Source organism: Vombatus ursinus, unplaced genomic scaffold (genome assembly GCF_900497805.2).
Source record: "Vombatus ursinus unplaced genomic scaffold, bare-nosed wombat genome assembly UNPS02014832.1, whole genome shotgun sequence".
Classification (NCBI taxonomy): domain Eukaryota; kingdom Metazoa; phylum Chordata; class Mammalia; order Diprotodontia; family Vombatidae; genus Vombatus; species Vombatus ursinus.
The window spans coordinates 23,906,447-23,930,132 of record NW_020954610.1 but is presented as its reverse complement, the minus strand read 5'-3'; the positions used below and the strand labels follow the sequence as shown (position 1 = coordinate 23,930,132).

Genomic DNA, 23,686 nt, shown 5'->3' with positions numbered 1-23,686 from the left:
TCCAATTTCTCCATTCTATTTTTTTTTTGGGTGGGGTTAGGCAATGGGGTTAAGTGACTTGCCCAGGGTCACACAGCTAGTAAGTGTTTTGTGTCTGAGGCCAGATTTGAACTCAGGTCTTCCTGATTCCAGGGCCAGTGCTCTATCCACTGCGCCACCTAGGTGCCCCTCTATTCTAATTTTTAAGGAACTATTTTCTTCAGTGAGTTTTGGACTTCCTTTTTCATTTGTCCAATTCTACTTTTGAAGGCATTCTTTTCCTCATTGGCTTTTTGGACCTCTTTTGCCATTTGAGTTAGGCTATTTTTTAAGGTGTTATTTTCTTCAGTATTTTTTTGGTCTCTTTTGTCAAGTTGTTGACTTGTTTTTCATGATTTTCTTATATCACTCTCCTTTCTCTTCCCAGTTTTTCCTGTACTTCACTTACTTGCTTCTCAAAATCCTTTTTGAGCTCTTCCATGGCCTGGGACTGATTCACCTTTTGCTTGGAGGCTTTGGATGTAGGAGCTTTGACTTTGTTGTCTTCTTCTGGTTGTATGTTTTGATCTTTATCACCAAAAAAAGATTCTATGGTTTGACCTCTCATGTTCCCAGTCAATTACTTGATTTTTCAATTCTTTGTTAAGATAGGGATCTGCTTCCGGTGTGGAGGATGTACTGTCCCAAGCTTTGGGGGTTTTGTGCAGCTGTTTTCAGAGATACTTCTAGGGACCTGTAAATTTTCAGTTCTTCCAAGGTACTATGATCAAAGGCAAGGTGTTTACTCATTTCCTGACCTGTGCTCTGGTGTATGAGTCACCACAAGCACTCTTTTCTGTCCTGGAACTGTGAGGAGGATTCCCTCTCCACCACCACCACAAGCTCTTCCACTCCAGTGCACCTCCTTGCTCCAAAACTGCCACCCAGAACTGCGACCCAGATCCAAACACGGGCAAAGCAAAAGAATCTTGCCTCTACACCAGCAAAGAGATCCCTGCAATCCTCCTCTGATCAACTGCTTGATCCCCTCAGTCTGTGACCTGAGTGCTCTGGAAGCAGCCACTGCCCTGGAGCTGCACCAGGACTGAGACAGGCTAAGCTCCTTTCTCACCAATGTCTGACAAATCTTTCTTACTGACCCTCTAAGTTGTCTTTGGTGTTTGTGGGTTGAGAAGTCTGGAAACTGCCACAGCTCCCCTTGATTCAGTCCCCTGAGGCCTGCTCTAGGTTTGCTAAGGCCTGGTTTTTGCCTGTTCGGCCCACACTGAACTGCACTCCTCTCCCAGCCTGATGCAACAGACCTTTCCCATGCACCATCCAGGTTGTCTTGGACTGGAAATTTGTTTCCCTTTGTCTTTTTGTGGGATCTGCTGCTCTAGAATTTGTTTAGAGCCATTGTTTACAGGTATTTGGAGAGGTTTGGGACAAAGAAATGTTTTAAAGGTAAAAATGACTAGATTTAACAACTGACCAGATATGAAGGGTAAAGGAAAGTGAAGAGTAGATGATAATGCTGACATTATGATCCTGGGAGAACAGAAGAGGATTGTGGTACCTTTCACAAAACAAAATTGAAAGTTGGAACAGTTATGATATAATAATGAATCCATTTTACCTTTTCATTACATCATACATACACTGACTACTATGATGATTATATCCTATCTGGAACTTTGACCCATTGCACCTAACATTTAGAAAAGAGGTCTTTTCTTTTTCACACTCACTAGCTCCCTACAATGAATTTTATTTTATTTTTTTGCCATAATTACATTCTTTTTACTGAAAGGCAATGTGACAAAGAGGTTAGATGTCTTGATTGTAATCTAGAAGAATTAGGTTCAAATACTACCTCTGATACTCCACTTTACCTCAGTTTCCTCAACTGCAAAATGAGGTAATAATGCCCATATTAACCTCTTCAGTTATCCCTCCAATCTCTTCTTCCCACTTTCAATTATCACTGTTTCTGTAGAATTTTCAGTCTCTCTTTATCCAATGACTCTTTTCCTTTTGTTACAACATACTTAGGTCACCCCCATTCTTTAAGAAAAAAATTACTTGACCCTACAATCTACTCAAGCTATCATCCTATTTCTCACATCCTAGGAAAAATCAATTCCACTAATTGAATTAATAGATGAATTAGTTAATTAATGAAAAGTCATTTATTAAGTGCACACTGTGAGCCAAGAACTATCTTAAGTCCTGGGGATCCAAATACAAAAAATCTCTCACCTCACCTTCAATGAAATTCTACTCTAATAGAGATAAGCAACACATATAGTAGAAAGGTGTCCAGGGAGGGTTATTATGAAGTAGAGTCACAAGGGAGCATATTAACAACTGTAGTATTAATTTGATTCATTATTCTCCCAGGACTGAAAGCTGGAGAGGGGAGAGGGGAAAATGTATATACTTTACATCAAGGTAGGTGGGGGAAAACACAAAAGTTTAAGTCCTCCCTGACATGGTCTCTGGTCTGGCCATCAAGCTGATTTTTGAGAAGATGGAAAGAGAATGAAGTAAAGCATAGATAGAGCTTACCTAGATAAAATGGACCAAATGAAGCACTCGTCCCCAGGGCATGCTTCTACTTTCTCACCTCCCACTTACTCTAATTCCTTTGCAATTGCCTTCCAACCTCACTACTTCACTCAAATTGCTGCCTCCAAGGACAGCAAAGATATTTTTAATGACCAAATCCATTGCTTTTTTTTTAGTACTCAGTTTTCTTGACCTCTCAATAGAATTTCACACTGTTGTCCACCCCTTAGTATTGGAGAATATCTCCTCCTCCTTCACCCAGCTTTATCAAACAAAGTTTTCTTCCCACCTGACTGACTAATCCTTTTCTTTTTGTTTAACAAAACTGTCACCCACATTCCACCCTTGTGTGGGTGTACCCTAGAGCTCTATCCTGAGCTCTTTTTTTCTTAACTCTATACTTTCCCCACTGATAAAAAAGGCATGAATTCAACTATCATAGAAATGCTCTTCAATCTGCATCCTACTCTTATTCCTCTCCTGAGTTCCAGTATCACTGTCCCAACTGTCTGCTGGATATCTCTACCTGAGTGTCCCCATAAGCATCTGGAAGTCAACAAGGACAAAACTGACCTTATTATCTTTTCCTGTAAACTCTCCCCTACTCTCTACTTCTTTGTTTCTGGGTTTTTTGTTGTTGTTTGTGTTTTTTGTTTTGGCAATTGGGGTTAAGTGACATGCCCAGGGTCACACAGCCAGTAAGTGTCAAGTGTTTGGTCTGAGCTCATATTTGAACTCAGGTCCTCCTGACTTCAGGGCCAGGATTCTATCCACCACCGCGCCACCTAGCTGCCCCTACTTCTTTGTTTCTGTTGAGGGTAGTACTACCATTTTTCCAGAATCCCAGATTCACAGCCTAGGGGTTATTTCTTCTCTTCACTCTTTCACTCTCCTTCCCCACACACACCCTATATCCAATCAATTGCAAAGTTTTATGAATTCTATCTTTCATGTCATTCATTCCCCTACTTTTTTGTCCACTCATAACAACCCTTTATTCCAATTCCTCATTGCCTCTCGTTTGGACTACCATAAGATCCTCCTAATTGGTCTCTCCAAACCCAAGCTATTTTCTCCCTAATTCATCCTCCAAAGCTGCCTAATTGATACTCTTACACTCAGGCTTCACTGTGTCATTCCAGAGTTGGAGAAGTTTCAGCGGATCTCCATTGCCTTGATGAAAATAAAAATACAAACTCCTCTGGAAGTCATCTAAATTCCTTCACAATCTGGCTCCAATCTATCTTGGTAGACTAATTTCACATTGTAAGTCCTTATATGACTGATTAGAGTACTCTGTCTAGCCAAGCCAGCCTACTACCATTTCCCATATAAAGCATTCAATCTACTATCTCTGTGCCATGTCTGTACTGCTCTCCCTATCACCTCTGCCCCTTGAAAAGATTAGCTCTCTTCAGGGTTCTGCTGAAGAGCCACTTTCAATAATACTTTCCTCTATTGTTAGTGCCTGACTTCCAAAAGTACTGAATATTTGCCTTTTATATATTGAAACAAGACATCAGCAATGGGAAATGGGAAATAGACATAATAAATGATATTGACACTGGTTACAAGAATTTTATACAAAGTTTAATGGCTGTAAGTCTATTGCCACAAAAAACAAAGAATCCAGAAAGTACATTACTCAATAGGCATTTGATTCATTGATTTTTAGTGTCAAAGGTTTCTCTATGGCCTTATTCATCTGTGCTCAGTCTCTTATTTTAGGGCTTGAGATAAAAAGCAACCTCCCAGCCCCCAAAACATATTTTTTCCTCAGACACATTAACTCTATCCACATTGTTGAAGAATGGTGATTTGTGTTATATGTGTGTGTAAATATATATCTATATGTCTATATGTAGATATATATGTATATGTATATATAAGCATATGTATATATTTGCATTTTGATTCTAATATATATTTTAGCATAACAAAATGAATATAATTATGTATCTTCTGTTTTCTGGAAAAGTTAAACTTTTTCAAGCTATTTTATAAATCTCGCTAATGAAGCTTTTTTACTTAACACTTCATATATTCTATTACAATTTAACATTTGGGGCTCTTGCCACTACATCTAATGTATATGATTATAATATCAAGAATGCCATTCATTGTTTCTGTGCTATTGATTACAATCTCAACTTTAAGTTTTAGTCAAAGAAATTAGTACTATGTATATTCCTCATGGTTTCTATAATTCCAGATTTAAGGAACACTAAGAGACCTATTAGATCTCATTAAAAAGGGAATCATCCTTTCTATATTATTAAAATTACCAAGATGTTAGCATCTGAATATTTGTTCTAAGTGCATTGGTGCTTTGATGAAATACTACTTTTGATAGCATAGAATATAGTATATAATGCCCATCTTTGACTTTTAAAAAAACTAAAAGTGTATTTTCCAAATTTTAGTATAATTATAGAGTGCCATTTGAAGTCTGAGGCACCTGGTATGCATTCAAAATAATACTTTTCTTCTCTTTATGGCAAGAAGGGACCATATAAGGTATCTAATCCATCCTCCTAATTTTACAGGTAAGGAAACTGAGGCTGAGAAAGGTTAAGCAACTTGCCAAAGGTCACAGAAGCAGTATGCACCTGAGGCTGCTTTTGAATCCATGCCTCTGACTCATAAACTACTTTCTTTCCATAATATCGTACTCTTGCCTGTTACTTAACTGATTGCCTAAGCAGAGTTCTTAATCATATGCACACATGGGAAATGGTAAGTAGGCTGGCTTGGCTAGAACATAGAGTACTCTAATTAGTCATATAAGGACTTATAATGTGAAATAAGTCTACAAAGATAGATTGGAGCCAGATTGTGAAGGAATTTAGATGACTTCCAGAAGAGTTTGTATTTTTATTTTCCTCAAGGCAATGGGGATCCACTGGTTAAACTTGTGCTCATTTAATTTTTTGATAAATACATTTTGACATAACTGGCTTCCTTTGGAATCTTCTGTATTTTATCTTATGCATTTAAAAACATTATTTTTGAGAAGGCTTTTCCACATTGCCCAACAAATCTGGGATACAAATCTTTTATCTATATCTAGTGTAGTATATCTCTAGTACCTTCGGATATCTTAATTGCTAACAATCACATGTACTTTTCAGTAATACCATATTTTAAAAACAATACTTGCCTAAGTATTAGAAAAGCTTTAACTCCTATACATGAGGGTGCTTACTTTTCCTGGATTTCAGACAGATAAAAGAGCTAGGGTATACCTCAGAAGTGCCATCAGACAAAAAAAAAGCAACCCAGGCTTATTTGGAGCCAGTCTTCATCAGAATCTCTTCTAACATGAGTGACTGGGCTTGCTCCCCACTTCTCTAATACACCGATAAACAAGTTCTTGATTTGAGATTTCTCCTCTCCCAGGAAACACAGGAGGTGGTTCTTCAGGTACTTCAGGACAGAATGGGTAGGTTTAGTGGAAATCACATTGTCTCCCACAGAGAAATAGTCTCAATATTGTAAACACTAAGTATTTCAAGTATTGGCATCCACTACAACACCATTAACTTGTTTCTCAAAAAGGCAAAAACAATTGGTCAGGTCAATTCACAAGTGCAGTTAGGATAAGGCTTTAAAAACACATACATATGCATGTATATATAAACATATATATACATATATATGCACACATATATGTGTATGCATATGTGTGTCCATACACACACAGACATAGACAGATAAAATAATGTTTATAGGATATTATGTCAAGGCAAGGTAATGACTTGAATTATCCCTAGTTTCATGCCTGTCCTCTGTTGTTTCCTCCTACTTGAATTTTTTCTTGTGACTCTACCTTTTATAGCCAGCTCTGCTAAGGGTCTTACCTGAGGGCCTATTTCCCCTTAGCAAGCACTCTCAAGGCTACAATAGAGAGTGTTACAGTTGTCCATAGTGAGAGTCTGATTTCCATTCATTAAACATTCTTTAGGCTGTACTGGAAAGTATGGCAATAAGTCATCAGAGACACTATATTCTCCAATGCAGCATCATCACACTGAATCTATATTATTAAATATATTTATCACAAATATCTCTTTTTCTTTTTTCTTTTTTTTTGTGTAGCAAAACCTTTATTTGATTTCTGGCAGCCTCTTACTTTTTGGCCTGTGGAGCAGCTGTTTTCTGAGTGGGTCCCTTCTGGGTGGGTCCCTACTTGGCTGGGTCCTTCTGGCTGGAGGCTTTCTGATCCTTCTGACCTTTCTGGCTGGGGGTGGCCTTCTGACCCTCAGCCGTCTTTGAGGGGATCTTCTTGACAGAGACCTTTGTGGCCAGTGCCTTCTGGGCAGCCCCCTTCTTAGGAGACCCCTTCTGGGTGTATGCCTACTGGAGCTTCTTTACTTCATGCTTGCTAATTTGGTTTCTCATTTTCTTGGCCTTCATGACTTTGTAATGGTCAAAATCTATCATGTTAGCTTTCCTTTCTCTGATTTCAATCTTCTTGGCCCATCTTGTGGCTTTCCATTTTTTATTGATCTTTTCTTTCTCCCAAGCAGCCCAGACATACTTCTGATGAGCACTATGTGGGAACTTGAGCACGAAGTCTATAAGTTGCATACATTTAAATGGTATGGCCTGCCTCCTCACACCTCTGCATGGGCCATCAACCAAAGCCCTGCTCTGATCAGTAACATCCACAATAGCTACCAGCTTGCTGGTATGTGGCCCAAAGGAAATGTAGGCCATCTGACCAATTTCCACATAGTGCTTAAATACCATGTTGACGGCACCAAATGAGAAAGAGGATCCCTTTTTCTATTGTTGTTCAACAGTTAAATGGCCATTTCCAATATTAGTTGTTGACACATCACTAAATTGAGTACTACTAGAAGAATAGAGAATCCAGGTGTTAGAATGAACCATAAGAGTGACTGGCTATTCCATGTATGAACCCTTTCCATAGGTGCCTTGGTGAATAAATCAACGTAGTTTAGACCAGTCGGGTCAAAGTCTAATAGAAACTGAGTCATTAAACTATCCATAAGGATCCCTACGGGTACATACTTAGAAAACCACACATTAACATTATCTATATTTGATTTTATTTTTATTTATTTTGTTAAATTTTCTCAATTATACTTTAATCAGGATTAGATCATACTCCAGAGTGTTGCTGGCCACAATGCTGCCCTGGGCTGTGTGCTTGATCCTTGTGGTCTAGACTGCCACCTAAATAACACAATTCATTGTATATGTATTGCAGAAGGTTTGCTAGGAGGGGAGAGATCAAGAACTAGTCTGTCTGTCTATCTATCTATCTATCTATCTATCTGTCTATCTATCTAATCTATCCCCTATGTAGAAATATATATATTTGTATCTATATCTAAAATCTGTATCTATGTATCATCTCTATGTATGTATCTATGTATCTGTCTTCAACTTCCACTTTGGCATCAAGAACACAAAATATGTTAAATGGGGTTGGAAGAGGAAGAATAATATTTTTATTAGTATAGGAAACTCCTTGCACCAATGTAGATTGGTACCTTCTTTGTATCTTACAGATTTAGAAAGGTGACTAGAGCACAGAGAAGTTATTTGATTTGCCCACAGTAACTCAGCCAGTGTGTGTCAGAGGCGGAAATTGAACTCAGGTGTTTCTGCCTCCAAGACCATCATCTCTTTATCTATTATACCATACTACTTCTCAGCACAAGCACATTTCCAGTCACATAGTAGGTGCTCAAATAATACTTGATTAATGGGTTGTTTTTGGTTTGTTTAAATGAAGTATATTCAGAGATAACTAGGATGTAGTGGATAGATCCCTAGTCTCAGACCCAGGAAAACCTAAGTCCAAATCCATTCTTTGAAACATTAGCTGTATTATGCTAGGCAAGTCATTTAACCTGTCATTATCATAGGCAACTTTTTGAGTAGTGAAGGCTCCTTTACATCTTCTCTGGGAGTTGCTTACATGGATGAAATCACAGATTTTTTTTTAAATGAATTATATCCCAAATAATAGGCACTTAATAAATGTTAGTTGAATTGAATGAGTTAAAATTTCTATCTTCTAAAAAAATATTTTGCATCCTTCTTAACACCAGAGATTTTTAGCACCTTACTGAGCACATCCACTTTGAATTTTATTTAAATTAACAATAATATCTCTGGGGGTGGGGTGGGTGGTACGAGAATATTTAATAGCTATTTCAACATAAAAACTTAGAAAAGTTAACCTGCCATTTCTTATCTGAGCAGACTACAAAAGGGAAAAAAGGAGAAGTAAAAAATGAAATATTTCTAAAAAGAGGTTGAATTTTTTAAAGCAGCTTTTGTTTCTAGATTGCACACCTCTTCCTCTCCCCTTCTGGATTCATCATTGGTTACTACAATACAAACTCAATTATATAAAACCCATTACTTAGAACCTTTAATTAAATTAACTTTTTCTCTGCTCCCCTCCACCCCATAACCTGCACATGCAAAAGAGAACCAGCATACACACTTACACACATATTTAACTTTTAGGGCAGAGGCAAAACAAAAGGAAAGAAATTGATAATTTTTTTTTATTTTAAAGCAAAACTTCCAGCATATGTCCTGGGGTCAATACTCATATAGACTAATTTTCTATATAACTGTTGGACAAGTAAACCCATCGACTATGCCATTTCTTAGAAAGGAGACACAAGAGGGCTTCTAGCACCTCTCTCACTAGCAGGTTCGCTTTTGATTTGGTGAGACAGGAAGAAAGGAATGTAGTCATAATAAGAGGTTAAATAAGATTACTTTATTCTATTCTAGTCTTCTCAAAGGGAGTTTGCTGATAATGGGAGTACCAACTCCTACAGCATTCCCTAACAACCCCTCTCGCAGGGGCTGGCATGAAGGGGGGGGCAACTACCCCTCAATCTTGATAGGGCCAATGGAGACCAGCACAACTTGTCCACTCCTATAAATCCCCTCAAGCCTCAGTGGGGGCTGGTTGAGGCAAACAACAGATTCCCCCTCCCAATCCTTGATGGGTGCCAATCAAGGCATGCACAGCATTCCAGCATACACATTCACCACTAAGGGGGTTCCCAGTCATTGACCAGTGCCCACTTGCTTTATAGGGAAATAGACAAAGAAGGCATATTGTCAGCAGTGGCCTTACAATTTTACATTACTTCACCCTTATATCTACAGCGACTATGCAGTAGAAACTGTTTTGAATCATGATCATATCTAAGAGAACTCATATCTAACACCTGGGAAATAGAGATTGTTATGGCTATATATCCTGGGAAGAAAACTCTAAGAAAGAATAACAAAAAATCCACTTTACACACACTAAAATTCACCTTTCTTACAACACCTATATGATTGTACAATGTAAATTAATATACAGTATAATGTCCTAGGTACCCTAATATCCTGAATCACTGGGAAATGAGTCAATTATTTACTTTATATTTTAATTAATAGGACAAGAAAGAGAATATCTTAGAGTTCCTACAATAAGCACTGAAATGAACTTTGTAATGTTGCCACTGGCATCTCTCTTCCAGTGAAATCTGAGCCACTTTTCATGCTTTTCTTGGTTTGTACAATTCTTGATTTAAGGGGACACCATGACAGTCATTAAAACCTATTAATGAATGCTCCATATGTGTTCCATGATTGTAAGATGTTCAAATCAGGATGTACATTCTGAGCTGCACTAGTGCCCCAGTAGAATATAAGCCCTTGAGGACAGGGACTGGCTCATTTTTTCTTTGATACACCCAGTGCCTGTTTCTGGAACATATTAGAAAACTCATAACTGCTTACTGACAAATAAAAATTGCTATAACACTAGCCCTAATAGCATGGAATTCATTTTACAATGATTTTTTTATTGGAATTAAGAGAAATTGTAATTTTAACTGGTTATTTTACTATTCTATTGTACCAAGAAATATATTTTGAAGTATTTATTGAGTTCTCTTGTATTACAGGTTTTCTGTATTAGTGTTTTATCCAGGTTTTCTGATTAGTACTTCCTTAATGAGAAAACTCAATTCACTTGGCCAGTACCCTCTTTCCTCCTTCTACTTGCCTTTTTCCCAACATGTGCTACCTGAGTAAAACTAGTCATTTATTTCATAAAACTGTCATCTTAACTAACAAACTGTACTCATTTACCCCATCAAAAATACACTGTAGAGTAAGTAATAGAATAAATATATGTCTCAGTTCCTGCTACTGAAAGTTAACACAAAGTATATTTAAGCAGCAACCTACAGGTTTGTAGCCTTCTATTAATTAGCTCTGGCAGTGTAGGTAAAGAGAAACTTAGAAGTCACCAAGGCCGTTTAGAATGACCCGTGACTTAGAACACTCGCTTCTTATTAAGAAGCTTGAATCCACAGTACTGTTGATTGAGGAAATCTCTAGGTAGCGAGAGAGACTCTTTTTTACTAGCTTCCTCCAAAGTCAAGTTGATTGGCCAAAAGCTCTTTAAGGCCAAAAAACCTTCTGGACATAAATGCTGAGACTGAAAGGCTACTTTCTTTCAAGCTAGCATGGAATGACTTTATCTTGAGTTTCAAGAGGTCAAATGAAAGCACTAGAGGGAGAAGAGTAAGATTCATAAAAATTTTAGAAAAAAAACCTTTATTTATAAGTTGGTAAACTTGGAAATGTTCTGAAAGAACAGAGTGGAGAGCTATTATATAGAGCTTTGACATAAGTGATCAGGAGATTAGAGGAAGGAATTAGAAAGTACAATGCCAATTTCCTGAAGCAAGTCAAAATCAAAGATTCAAAAATGTAATTAAGAGAAAATAAAACTATATGTCTTAGAATATTTTTGTCAAAGGTCAGTATGCTTACTTACAAGCTATCACAGTCTGTCCTCTAGTCCGTGTCATGCCTTTGAGGTAAAAAAGCCTCCTAAAATGTCCATTTTTACTACTTGAGGTCCTTAATCTCTAGGGACTATTGGTCACTATCAACCTACCTTCTCCTGATTTCTGCTCTATCATAAATAATAACCTGAGGTTTAAGAATTCTGACATTGTACTCCTGATACATGGGGAACAGGTTGGAGAATGGGTGGCAATTTGTGGAGGAAAATCATCATAGGAGAACTCAAAGTTATTGTACCACATTACCAGGAACCAATCCCTAGAGGCCTTGAGAGAGTTTGGAAACTGTAGGCCCTACATTTCATTGCTTGAATGTGAGAACTATAAAACCAAATGTAACCTGACAGATTGTTCTTTTACATTTCAGTGACTTTTACCTTCATACAAAGAAACAAGGAACACATGCAGAACATATAATCATCCTAATTTCAGACTTATTGCTATCTACCTATATCATTCAACTATGCTTTATCAACTTTTATTCCCCTAGGCAACACAATTGGCTATTGTTCGGAGGTGTCTGTGGATATCCAAGAAAAAAAAAAGCTGTTTCTCACCCAATCATTTTTGTTACACAGGTGTTGCCATTTCTTTAAAATCAATACCAAAGGAAGAGGTGTGTTTATATCATTCAAAACATAAAATTTATGTAATTCAGTCTGCCTCTCTCATCATTTTTACAATATAAAGAGTCCAAAGAGTACTGCTACCATCTTATAAATACTTATACATGCTTGCAGATTGATGAATGATTATATTCCTTCATGGGCATATATTTGTTCATGAACATAAACACGAATAAAATTAGGACAAATAGCTAAATTTCTTATTACCTTGATAATTCCAAATGCCTTTCATATTTCCATCTAAAAGTAGCAATGTTGAAATCAAGCTACTCAGCTATCAACCTTGAAGGCTTATGATGAAAAATGTTATTCACCTCCAGATAAAGAACTGATTGAGTCTGAATGTATATTGAAGTATACTTTTTAAAACTTTATTTTCCTTGTTGTGATGGGATTTTTTGATCTGTGTTTTCTTTCACAACATATGCTTTCCATGAAGGCACATGTACAATTTATATCACATTATTTGTCTTCTCAAGGAGAGGGAGGATAGAAAGGGAAGGAGAAAATTTAGAACTCAAAATTTAAAAAAAATGAATTTTAAAATTGTCTTTACATGTAATTGCAAAAAATAAAATATAAAAAAAATTAAAAAGAAAGTGCTGACTTGGGCACTCACTGTCCTTCACTCAAGAGAATAAGGCCCAGGCTCTCCTGAACTGAAGCTCCAGGACCTTCCAGGCCTGATAGGCACAAGAGGAGCTGATGTCAGCCCCAGGCCCTTTGAGACCCCTTTCCTGGGTTCACCCACTTGTCAGAAGGATGGAATGTCCAAGAGGCAGTGGGGTCCAAGGCTGAAGTGCTCTTCAAAGGAGAATCTCTAAGGCAACATGACTCCAATTAGGAGACTATTTTTGAGAAACAACAGGAAAATAAGGCTTCTTCCTCTTCTTACTGTCTCTTCACTATCCAAGACTAAAAATCAACCATCTAGAAGTATCTGCTACTTGGTAGAAACTATAAAGGTAGTGATTATTCCTTGGGAGACTGATGACAGATCGGAGTTAATCAAGAAGAAGATTTATATTTATGATGTGGAAATGGGGTCCATAAGGGAAGATTCTCTTCCCCAAAGTGTATCCACCATTGATCAGCTGCTAAGATCATACTGAAAGAATGCTCTGAGGAAATAGAAGAATTACAGATACTCATTTCCTCAAGGGAAATCAACCAGAGTTCATGATTCACTTATAGGATGATCACAACAGACAATAGCTACCATCATTTGGTCTTCTTCAGTGTTTTCTCAATTTAGAGATCTTCAGATAACATGTTCAAAATGGGGTAAAGAGAGCTTTAATTCCTAATATTAAAAATTTAGCAAGTGGAAAAAGTAATACCTAGCAAAACTGGGGGCAAAATAAAGAAAGTGAGAGTCTAAACCAGCAAGACAAGATCATCCTGTGCATTTAGGACCACCAGGGGGAAGATCAAGAGAATAAACATTAAGGAGTAGGTCAAGAATCTTTTCTCAAAGAAAAGACTTTACCTCAGTCTTCCCAGAGAAACGCCAGCAAGACCTCAATAAAAGATTCATTTCTTCCCTACACCTTGTCTTCTTGAAACTACAACAAAAAATCCCAAATCTCTTTTAAACTCAGACCAAATAAAAGGCAGATGGGTTAACTGTGCATACTACACCCATATCAAAACTGTGGATGTATAAAGGTTATTTTGGAATCTCAGACTAGATTCTGATGTTTGGGAAGAAATGTTGGGTCTGTCAGAGCCATGAGAAGAAGGTAGCTGTTCTCTCCTCCAACAGCACTGTTATGACTATTTGCCAAGATTCAGATTAAGAGGCCATTAAAGAGAATCTAGAACTATTAGTAGCTAAAGTGTACTCAACAACTAGACCTTGCTGAAAGAAGTAATAAGGGGAAGTAAGGGCACCAATTCTTTTTTTCTTAAATTAATTAATTTGTTTTTAGTTTTCAACATTCACTTCCATAAGCTTTTGAGTTTTAAATTTTCTCCCCCTCCCTCCATTCCTCCCTCTCTAAGATGGTGTGAAATCTGGTATAGGCTCTACATATATATTCCTCTTAAAAATATTTTTCATATTAGTCATTCTATAAAGAAGAATTAGAACCAATAGAAGGAACCACAGGAAAGAAGAAACAAAATAAAACAGAAGAAAAAAAAAACAGCAAATTGTATGTTTTGATCTACATTCAGACTCCATAGTTCTTTCTCTGGATAAAATAGTATTTTCCATCATGAGTCTTTTGGAGATGTCTTATATTCTTGCATTGCTGAGAAGAGCTAAGTCTATCCAAGTTAGTCATCACATAATGTGCCTGTTACTGTGTACAATGTTCTCCTGGCTCTGCTCACTTGACTCAGCATCAGTCTTACAGCATACAAGTTTTTCCAGGTTTTTCTTAAGTCTGCCTGCTCATCATTTCTTATAGCACAATAGTATTCCATTACATTCATATACCATAACTTGTTCAGCAGTTCCCCAATTGATGGACATCCCCTCATTTTCCAATTCTTTGCCACCACAGAAAGAGCTTCTATAAATATTTTTTGGTACATGTGGGTCCTTTTTCCATTTTTATGATCCCTTTGAGATACAGCCCTAGAAGTGCTATTGCTGGGTCAAAGGGTATGCATATTTTTATAGAAAGGCAGCAATTCTTAAATGAAGGTTAAGGGCTGCCAATAACTACTCCTGCCTGAAATAATAGTGTTCAGTGTTCTTGGTCTTAGAAGCTCTCATTGATCACTTGCTGTTCAAAGTGACAGAGGTTTTCAACATCCAAGTATTATATGAGGATATGGTAGAGATGAGATACTATCAGGAAAAAGAAAAGAACAAGCATCATTAAGCAGAGGTTTTCTTTTTTCATTCACATTATCTTCAGAATAATGGAGCAGCCTTTATGACAAGGTGAAGTAGGTGAATAAAGAACATCAGAGCTATTCATTTAGGAATGTGAGTAAACAATTCATTGTTGAAGAAAGTACATTAAGATTTAGATTGTTATAACAAATAATGCAGCTTTGAATATCATTATACATAAGGGTATATTCATGTTTTCAATAACTGCATAAGCTTTTAATCTGTGCAGTGAAATCTTTGGGGAAAAGACATGAAAAGAATTTGTTACAGAATTCAAACTTGATTTCCAGAATGGATGACCCAATTTACAGGTCCACTGGCCTATCATTCCCAGGCTATTCAATAGTGAATTTTCCCATCTCAAAAAAAAAATCAGATAATTTGATGACTGTAAGGTGATTTCACAGGATTATTTTAATTCGCATTTTGTATTTTTGGTGATTTGAACAGCTCTTTAGATTGTTGTTGATAGTCTTTCTTCTTTTGAAAGCTATTTACATCATCTGTTCTTATCCTAGAAGCTGGGGTCTTTCAAATAGTAGATTACTATAATCATTACCATAGTCACTGTGTCTCGCATACCTAACCTATTCCACTGATCCACCACTCTATTGCTTAGCCAGTAACAAGCAGTTTTGATGATTGCTGCTTTATAATACAATTTAAGAGCTGAAATGGCTAGGCTACCTTTCCTAGCATTTCTTTTCATTAGTTCCCTTGATATTCTGGATCTTTTGTTATTCCAAATGAATCTCATTATTATTTTTTCTAGCTCTATAAAATACTTTTTTTGGTAGCTTGATTGGTATGGCACTGCATACACAAATTAGCTTATGTAGAACTTTTATTCTTGTTATATTTGCTCGGCCTACCCATGAGCAACTGATGTTTTTCCAATTATTTAGATCTGACTTTATTTGTGTGAAGTGTTGTGTAATTGTGTTCATGTAGTTCCTAGGTAAAAGGCCTCATTTCACAAACATATAGTGAACTGAGTCAAATTTATAAAAATAAGAGCCATTCCTCAATTCATAAATGAGCAAAAGTTATGAAGTTTTCCACTGAGGTACTCAAAACTATCTATGCCCATATGAAAAATGGTCTAACTCACTATTGATTGGAGAAATGCAAATGAAAAGAATTCTGAGGTACTACCTCATACCTAATATGGATAGAAAAGGAAAATGAACAATGTTGGAGGGGATATGGGGAAAATGAGACATTAATGAACTGCTGGTGAAGTTGTGAACTGATTCAACCACTTTGGAGAACAATTTGAAACTACATCCAAAGGGCTAATAACCATGCATACCCTTTGACCTAGCAATACCACTACTAGGCCTGTATCCCCAAAAAATATTTTTCAAAAGGAAAAGGACCTATACATACAAAAATATTTACAGCAGCTCTTTTCTGGTGGCAAAGAATTGGAAATTGAAGGGATATCTATCATTTTGGGAATGACTGAACAAATTGTGGTATGTGATTAAGATGAAATACTATTGTGCTATAGGAAATGATGAGTAGGATAATCCCAGAAAAACCTGGAAAGACTTCCAGTAGTTGATGCAAAGTGAAATGTACTGTGTACAATGTAACAGCAGTATTGTGAAATGATCAGCTATGACTGACAGCTATTTTTGTCAGTACAATGATCCAAGACAATTAGGAAGGACTTAAGATAAAAAATGATATCCAACCCAAGAGAAAAAAATCATGATGTCTGAATACAGATTGAAGTATATTACTTTTTTTGCCTTCCTTATTTTTCTTAAGGGTTGTTGTTGTTGTTTTTTTTTGTCTATGTTTTCTTTTACAACATGACTATTAGAGAAATGTTTTGCATGATTACACATGTTTAATCTATATCAAATTGCTTGCCTTCTCAATGAGGGGTTGAGGAGGGAGGAAGAAAGAGACTTTGGAACTCAAAGTTTTAAAAAATTAATGTTAAAATTGTTTTTACTGGGGAAAATAAAATACTGAATAAAACAAAAAAAGAATGAGAGAGACAAGAGGATGATAGCTGGTAGTAGAGAAGGAGGAAATAGACAATGAGAGATTTAAGTAAGTGATAGAATGTGAATGAAAACTTTTAGAGGAGACAAGATGGGATGGGATCACTTATGCAGATAGTTAGCCTGGTAAAAGAGTAAGGCCAGTTTTTCGTGTGAGACAGGAGTAAAGGAGAAGATAGTGGCAAAAGTCAAATATTTGTTATGAGATGAGGAAGAGGGAAGAAGAGAGTCTTCATGGTGAATTGACTCATTTTTTTCCATAAAATGCAACTTAAAGTTCTCAGTTGAGAGAGCATAGGGAGGGGGAGCCATGGGAAATTTGAGGAGGAATGAGAATATCTGGAAGAGCCATTGAAGCAAGTGAGATAGTGAAATGATAACAGAGGTATAGAAGAATTGCCTAGTAGCAGTAAGAGCCCAGTTATAGTTCTGTAACATAAATTTGTAGTCAAACCAATAAAAATGATTGTGTGATTTTTTTCCCTTCTTTTGTTTGGCAGTATATGTGTAGGAGTGAAGGTGGCATATGGTGGGACAGATTCAATTAGTAGATTACAATTGATTATATGATAATGGACCCAGGGACACAAGAGAAAAGGATAGAGTAGTGTTGAATTGGTCCACAAATGCAACAAGAAGGGGAAAACATGAAGAAAGGGGCTTGTGAGGTGAAGGGATTGGAGGTGACAGCATGGGAAAAGAGTATGGTTTGGTAAGAGAAGACAGAGGGACAAGTGAAAAACCAATATATTTTGGTCAGATAAGAGGATTTTGGAACTCATGGAGAGGAAGGTAATGCATCTGTGGATGATAGCAAGATCTAGGCTATGTCCATCTTTGTGTGTGGTTGAAGTGGAGTGGAGGAATAAGTGATGAAAAGTGAATAGGTTGAGGAACTGAGTCATTTGGGTTTTTCGACAGAGTCAGTATGTATGTTGAGGTTTTCTAGTATGAGAAGAGATTGGGGAGGAGAGAAAAATTGTGATCCAGTTATTGAACTCATTGTGGATGTAAGGGAAGTGACCTGGAGGTATATAGACAATAGCTAGTGGAATCTTGATTAGGTGGTAGATATGAATTTCAAAAGAGGGGAGGTTAGTGCATGATAGAACTAAAGGGAGTACCTACAAGTGGCAATGGGGAGCAAGAAGTATTCCATCTCCCCCTCCTTGACCAATGAGTCTAAAGGAAGGTGGACAGCATAGGAAAAGGTTGCAGAGAAGGCTGTGTCATCATCAGGGAGCAAAAATTTGGTGATCTATGGAAGATGGAAGGAGTGGGAGAGGAAAAGATTTAGAATGAAAGGAAGTTTGTTGCCTATGAAACAGGCATTCCAGAGGATATGGTGGAAGGGGTTGTATGCAAAGGAGCTGATGGACCACATTGTTTTGCCATTAATTGTTTTGCCTTCAAATAAGTATTCTCAGTACTTCATTTGAGTGCCAAAATGAATCTCTCCCTCAGACTTGTTCCTCAACACGTTATCTGAGAGACTGCTTTTTTTCCCACAAGTTATTATTATCGAGTTTCATTCACAAATGTTCTTTTTCTGTCCCTTTCAGTAACCAAACTATGTAAACATAGTGGTAGTATCTTACTCATAATTATAATTTTCTTCAATATTCAATGCCTTTAGGAACTTTCTGTATATATTTCCTTGTAAGCTTTGTAAAAGAGATTTTCCCATGGTTTCTCAAAATAGAATCTTGCATTGACTTCATTGTTTTTGTCCATTTAAACACCTCAGGATTAAGTCTGCTGTTCATATTGGCTAAAATTCTCACCCTGTGATATCCATTGCTTCACAAAGTTGCACAAAGACAGAATCTGGGCAATTAGATTTTAATTAAAATTTAAAATGTTTAAATTAAGTCTGTAACAGTGTTTTGTAACCTATAAAAATTAAAAGTAGTATAGGTAATTATATTTTTCTAAATTCAGATTTTATTGGTCTTTTCAGATTTTAATAATCAGTGTATCAAAAAATAGAATTTTAAATGATTGATTTTTAATGAGCTTTGTCTGAGTTAATTTTTTTAGCTGCCTTGAACTGTCAGAAAATAAGATAAATCCTATCGTTTTTAAAGATCTTAACAAGCTCAGAGTCTAAGACTCCAGTTCTAAGTTCACTTTATAGAGGATAAACAGACAATACTAATAATAGCAGGATTTAGTCATCTTGAAAAAGGTCAGGAACTTGGCCAATAGCATATAAGGGACCTAGCCTGAAATATCTCAGAATATTTGAGCAGGATTTTTTTTTTCCTCTGGAGGCATATATAACCCTGTAACATCTTTTGACAACCTGTATCACCACCCCAGCTATACTCCTCTTGTTGTGTGTCTAATGCAGATATTATTACTCAATCATATCAGAAGCAATAAGGCTTTTATTTCATCTCTTCAACATCACATTCTGATATGAAGAAATTTGATTTTAAACACTGCACTTGGTAAAGTCATGTCATTTGATAGAGATAAGATATCATACTACTTATCACAACAACCAATGCACAGGTACTAAACAATGAGGCTACTTGTGCATGCTTTCATTACTCCTAAATATTTAGAAATGCAGAACCACAGAACGTTGAGATCAAAAGTACATTCAAGATCATTTTTTCAGGGATGAGATAACTTAGGTCTAATGATGTACACAAAAGACACAGTGAATAAATCACAAAGCCAGGGCTTAAGCCTAAACCTTCTAAAATATTCCCAATGCAAATCGTAGCTCAAAAATATATTATGATTGATAATACATGTTATGCCTACCATTGTAGCTGCCTTGTATTTACTGTGTGTGTGTGTGTGTGTGTGTTTGTGAATTTAAAGACAAAGGCTTTAATTTTTGGTGTTTTCTTCCCAGTGCTTAGCATAATATAGTTGACACACAGGCAACAGATGCATTAAGACAACAAGCATGTTTTAAGTGTTTAACATGTGCCAGGAAAAGTTGCAGGGGAGAGACTACAGTGTCATGATGTTGGAAGTCTGAAAAATCAGAAGCAGAGGGTAGAAAGCAAGTTTACCCAACCTGTTCCCCTCCCCCAAATGGAGGCAATGGGAGGAAATAACCAATGGGAAAAGAGGGCAAGCACGGAAGAGTGATATTCTAGGGTAAGGAGATTCCAGGTGCAGAGGGAATTTCTAGGATTACTTGGCATCTAAAACATGATGGCAAGGGCCAGAAAGTCATAAACAGAACCAGAAGGGGAAGGTAGGTGACTAATAAATACTTGCTCATCTGCTATCTTCTATTTTCATTACTGACTATATGCTACTTGAAAGCAGGGGATGTTTCATTTTTCTCATAGTAAAAACTTACTACCACCTAGTAGGCACTTAGTGAGGATTTATTGACTATTCATTAAGAGATATTTGAAGGAAGTCACCAAATTTCATAACTTCACAAAATAAGCCCCCTCACTATTGATCTTTTCCAAGTTACAAGATAAGGAACGGTATATTATAAGCAAAATTGTGCTTCATGAAGACTTGTACTTATTCTAATGAAAAATAGGAATGAAATGTTACATCAATTTTCATTAACTTAGAATATTAAAAAAACTGTTGTATTAATTAAAGTTTTCAGAAAAAAATAAATTAAGCTGCCAACTGATCAATTAGCAAGCATTTATTAAGTGTGTGAGGCACCGTTTTAGGCTTTGAAGATATGAAAAAAAAATTGTCCCTGACTTCATGAACATAATTCTATCAGGTGAAATAACCCATAAATATAAAAATATATACAAAATACGTGCACAGTAAATACAAGGTTTTTTGGCATGGTAAGAAGGGGTTAGCAACTGAAAGAATCAGGAAATGAATCCAGCAAGAGGTGGTACTTGACCTGAGTTTTTGAATCAAGGAATTCTAAGAAACAGCAGTGAGAGGGGAACATACTCTATGCATTGGGGACTGGCTGTGCAAACTCATGTAGGTAGGAAATGGAATATGCTATATATGATGAACGGCAAGAAGGTAAATTTGGTTGGACAACAAAGTTCATAACAGAAAGAAATGTACTAGAAGCCTGAAAAGGTAAGAGGGGTCCAAGTTGTAAAAATCCATATTCTAAATAGAAGGATATTAACATAGATAAAGGGTGCCACACAATTTGACATTTGCAAAACTTGAAATATAAGAATGATGATGATGATGATAAACAGTGACATTAACGTGAAAGTATTTGATGATGGGCCTGCCTCCCTCATTTGCTGGTAATCAAGGTATTTTCCATCTGCACTAATAATATCTTAATTACAAGTAATGATATTTTGAAATTCAGATTTACCACAGGGAAGCAATCACACAATTGTTACTTAGTTCCCAAACCTGAGGAGACTTTAGCATTTGCTTATAAATTCAGATACATTTTCATTATTTGTTGAAATACATTGGGTAATGCAAAATTTTCAGAAAATCTCTCCTTAAACATTCTGAGCTTATTTTCTAACAGTCTGTGCTTGAGACAACTGCCCCCTGACTTTCAGATTTCAGTTACAAGTATTACTATTTGTATCAAAAATTGGTTTGCAAAATATTATCAAGACTGAAACCTGACAGTAGGTTTGTTGCTAGCTGTAAACAGATTTTTACCAAAAATGTGGATGTTTTGATAGTAATGCTTTCTGGATTCCACAAGTGACAAGAACTATGGAGAAAATAAGTCATTTCCATAATTACAGGAGAGAGGAATAAGGCCAATAGGGATGGATTAAAGGCAGTGGCTTACTTAAGTGAAGAGTATTGAATAAATGTCTCAAGTTGGAACCTAATTTTTCTGTCTTCATTGAGATCAGAACAAAACCAAACAGATTAAATAGCTGCATAAGGAATTGAGGTTTATATGTAAAATTTTCCTTTGATTTTGGATGACCAGATATTGGAATGAGTTGGCAAAATTGTACACTGTCCTGCTCTGGAAGTCTTTGGCCAGGAGGATAGAGTCTCCCAGTTTGGATTGTGAAGTCCTATCTGAAGACAACAGTTTCAGACCAGAAATATTAATTTAATATTTAATTCAGGAACTAGTTAATGGATACAATTATGAATAAAACAAAATTTTAATAAATAGAACTTAAAATGGCATATAAAGTACTGTGGCAGGTATACTTAGGACATGTTCCTTTCTTTTTCCTTTTTTAGTGTTGGAAAATAAAACTTTAATGATCATGTGGTCAATCAATTTATCAATTAACAAACATTAATTAAGTACTCACTATATGCTAGGCATTGTACTAACTGCTCATACAAACCTTTTCATTTTATAGTTGGAAAAAAAATAGGCCAAGGGAATTAAAAAGACTAGGTCACATTGACAAAACTGAGTTAACAGTAGGATCAGGAATACAATGCAAGTTTCCTGACTTCCAGTCCAGTCCTTCCTTTAAGACACTATTCCGTTGAACACAACCATGGAATTTTAGAGTTATAAAGATCCCCAGAGGTCATTGAGCCCAATCAGTAACTGTCCTGGGCTCTATTCTGTAATATTCTCTACATAAATATATCCAGTCATCATTTAAAAACCTTGAGTGAAAAAAAGCCCATTTCCTGAGGCAGCACCCTCCACTTTTTTATACTTTTTATAATAAGGAATCTTTTGCTTAAATCATGCTTAATTCTGCCTCCACAAATCTTACCAATATACTTTTCTGCTCTCCATCCCTGATTGTAAAAACATAGCCATTAGATTTTAACAACTTCATACTGTTGTTATGTTTAATATTGTTTAATGTAGCATTAAAAAAAATGAAAACTACTTGAACAGCAGAGTTGGTTTATTGTGATACAATTCTTTTTTTTTAGATGATAATAGCACACACATATTATTTTGGAAGTCAAAAATTATTTCCACAAACTCTCAGGCTCAAAGAATTGACAGAATCCAATGAAATTATGCTAAAATGATTTTATTCCTGCTTTGAAAGGAAAATAGCATTGTAAAATCATGCTACTTTGAAGTAAATGTGTTACAAATTTTGTCTCTTCCTCCTTCCCTACCCACCCTCATTGAAAAGGCAAGCATATCGATACAGGTTATAGATGTGTAGTCATGCAAAACACTTCCATAGTCATCATGTTGTGAAAAACTGAGTACATTTCCCTTCATCCTATCCTACCCCTCCCCATTTATTCTATTCTCTCTTTTGACCCTGTCCCTCCTCAGAAGTGTTTGCTTTTGATTATCCCCTCCCCCAATCTGCCCTCCCCTCTATAAACCCCCTGCTCTCTTGTCCCCTCCCTCCCTTATTTTCCTGTAGGGTAAGATACATTTCCATACCCCATTGGGTATGTTATTCCCTCCTTAAGCCAAATCCTATGAGAATAAGATTCACTCATTCCCTCTCACCTTCCCCCATTTCCCTTCCACTGTAAAAGCCTTTTCTTGTCTGTTTCATGTGTTATAATTTATCCCATTCTACTTCTCCATTTCTCCTTCTCCCAGTATAATCCTCTCTCACAGCTTAATTTTATTTTCCAGATATCACCCCTTCATCTTCAACTCACCCTGTGCCCTCTATCTATCGATCTATACATACATATAATTTTTCCCTCCCACTACCCTAATACTGACAAAGGACTCATGAGTTACAAATATCATCATTCCCTGCAGAAATGTAAACAGTTCAACCTTAATAAGGCTCTTATGATTTCTGTTTCCTGTTTATCTCTTCCATGTTTCACTTGAGTCTTGTATTTGAAAGTCAAATTTTCTATTCAGCTCAGGTCTTTTCATCAAGAATGCTTGAAAGTCCTCTATTTCACTGAATGACCATTTCTTTCCCT

At 36.4% G+C, this 23,686-nt stretch overlaps 1 pseudogene; it reads right to left on the bottom strand.

The window, feature by feature from the left end:
* Positions 1 to 6,654: 6,654 nt before the first annotated feature.
* LOC114025564 lies at positions 6,655 to 7,278 on the bottom strand (annotated as a pseudogene).
* Positions 7,279 to 23,686: the final 16,408 nt, after the last annotated feature.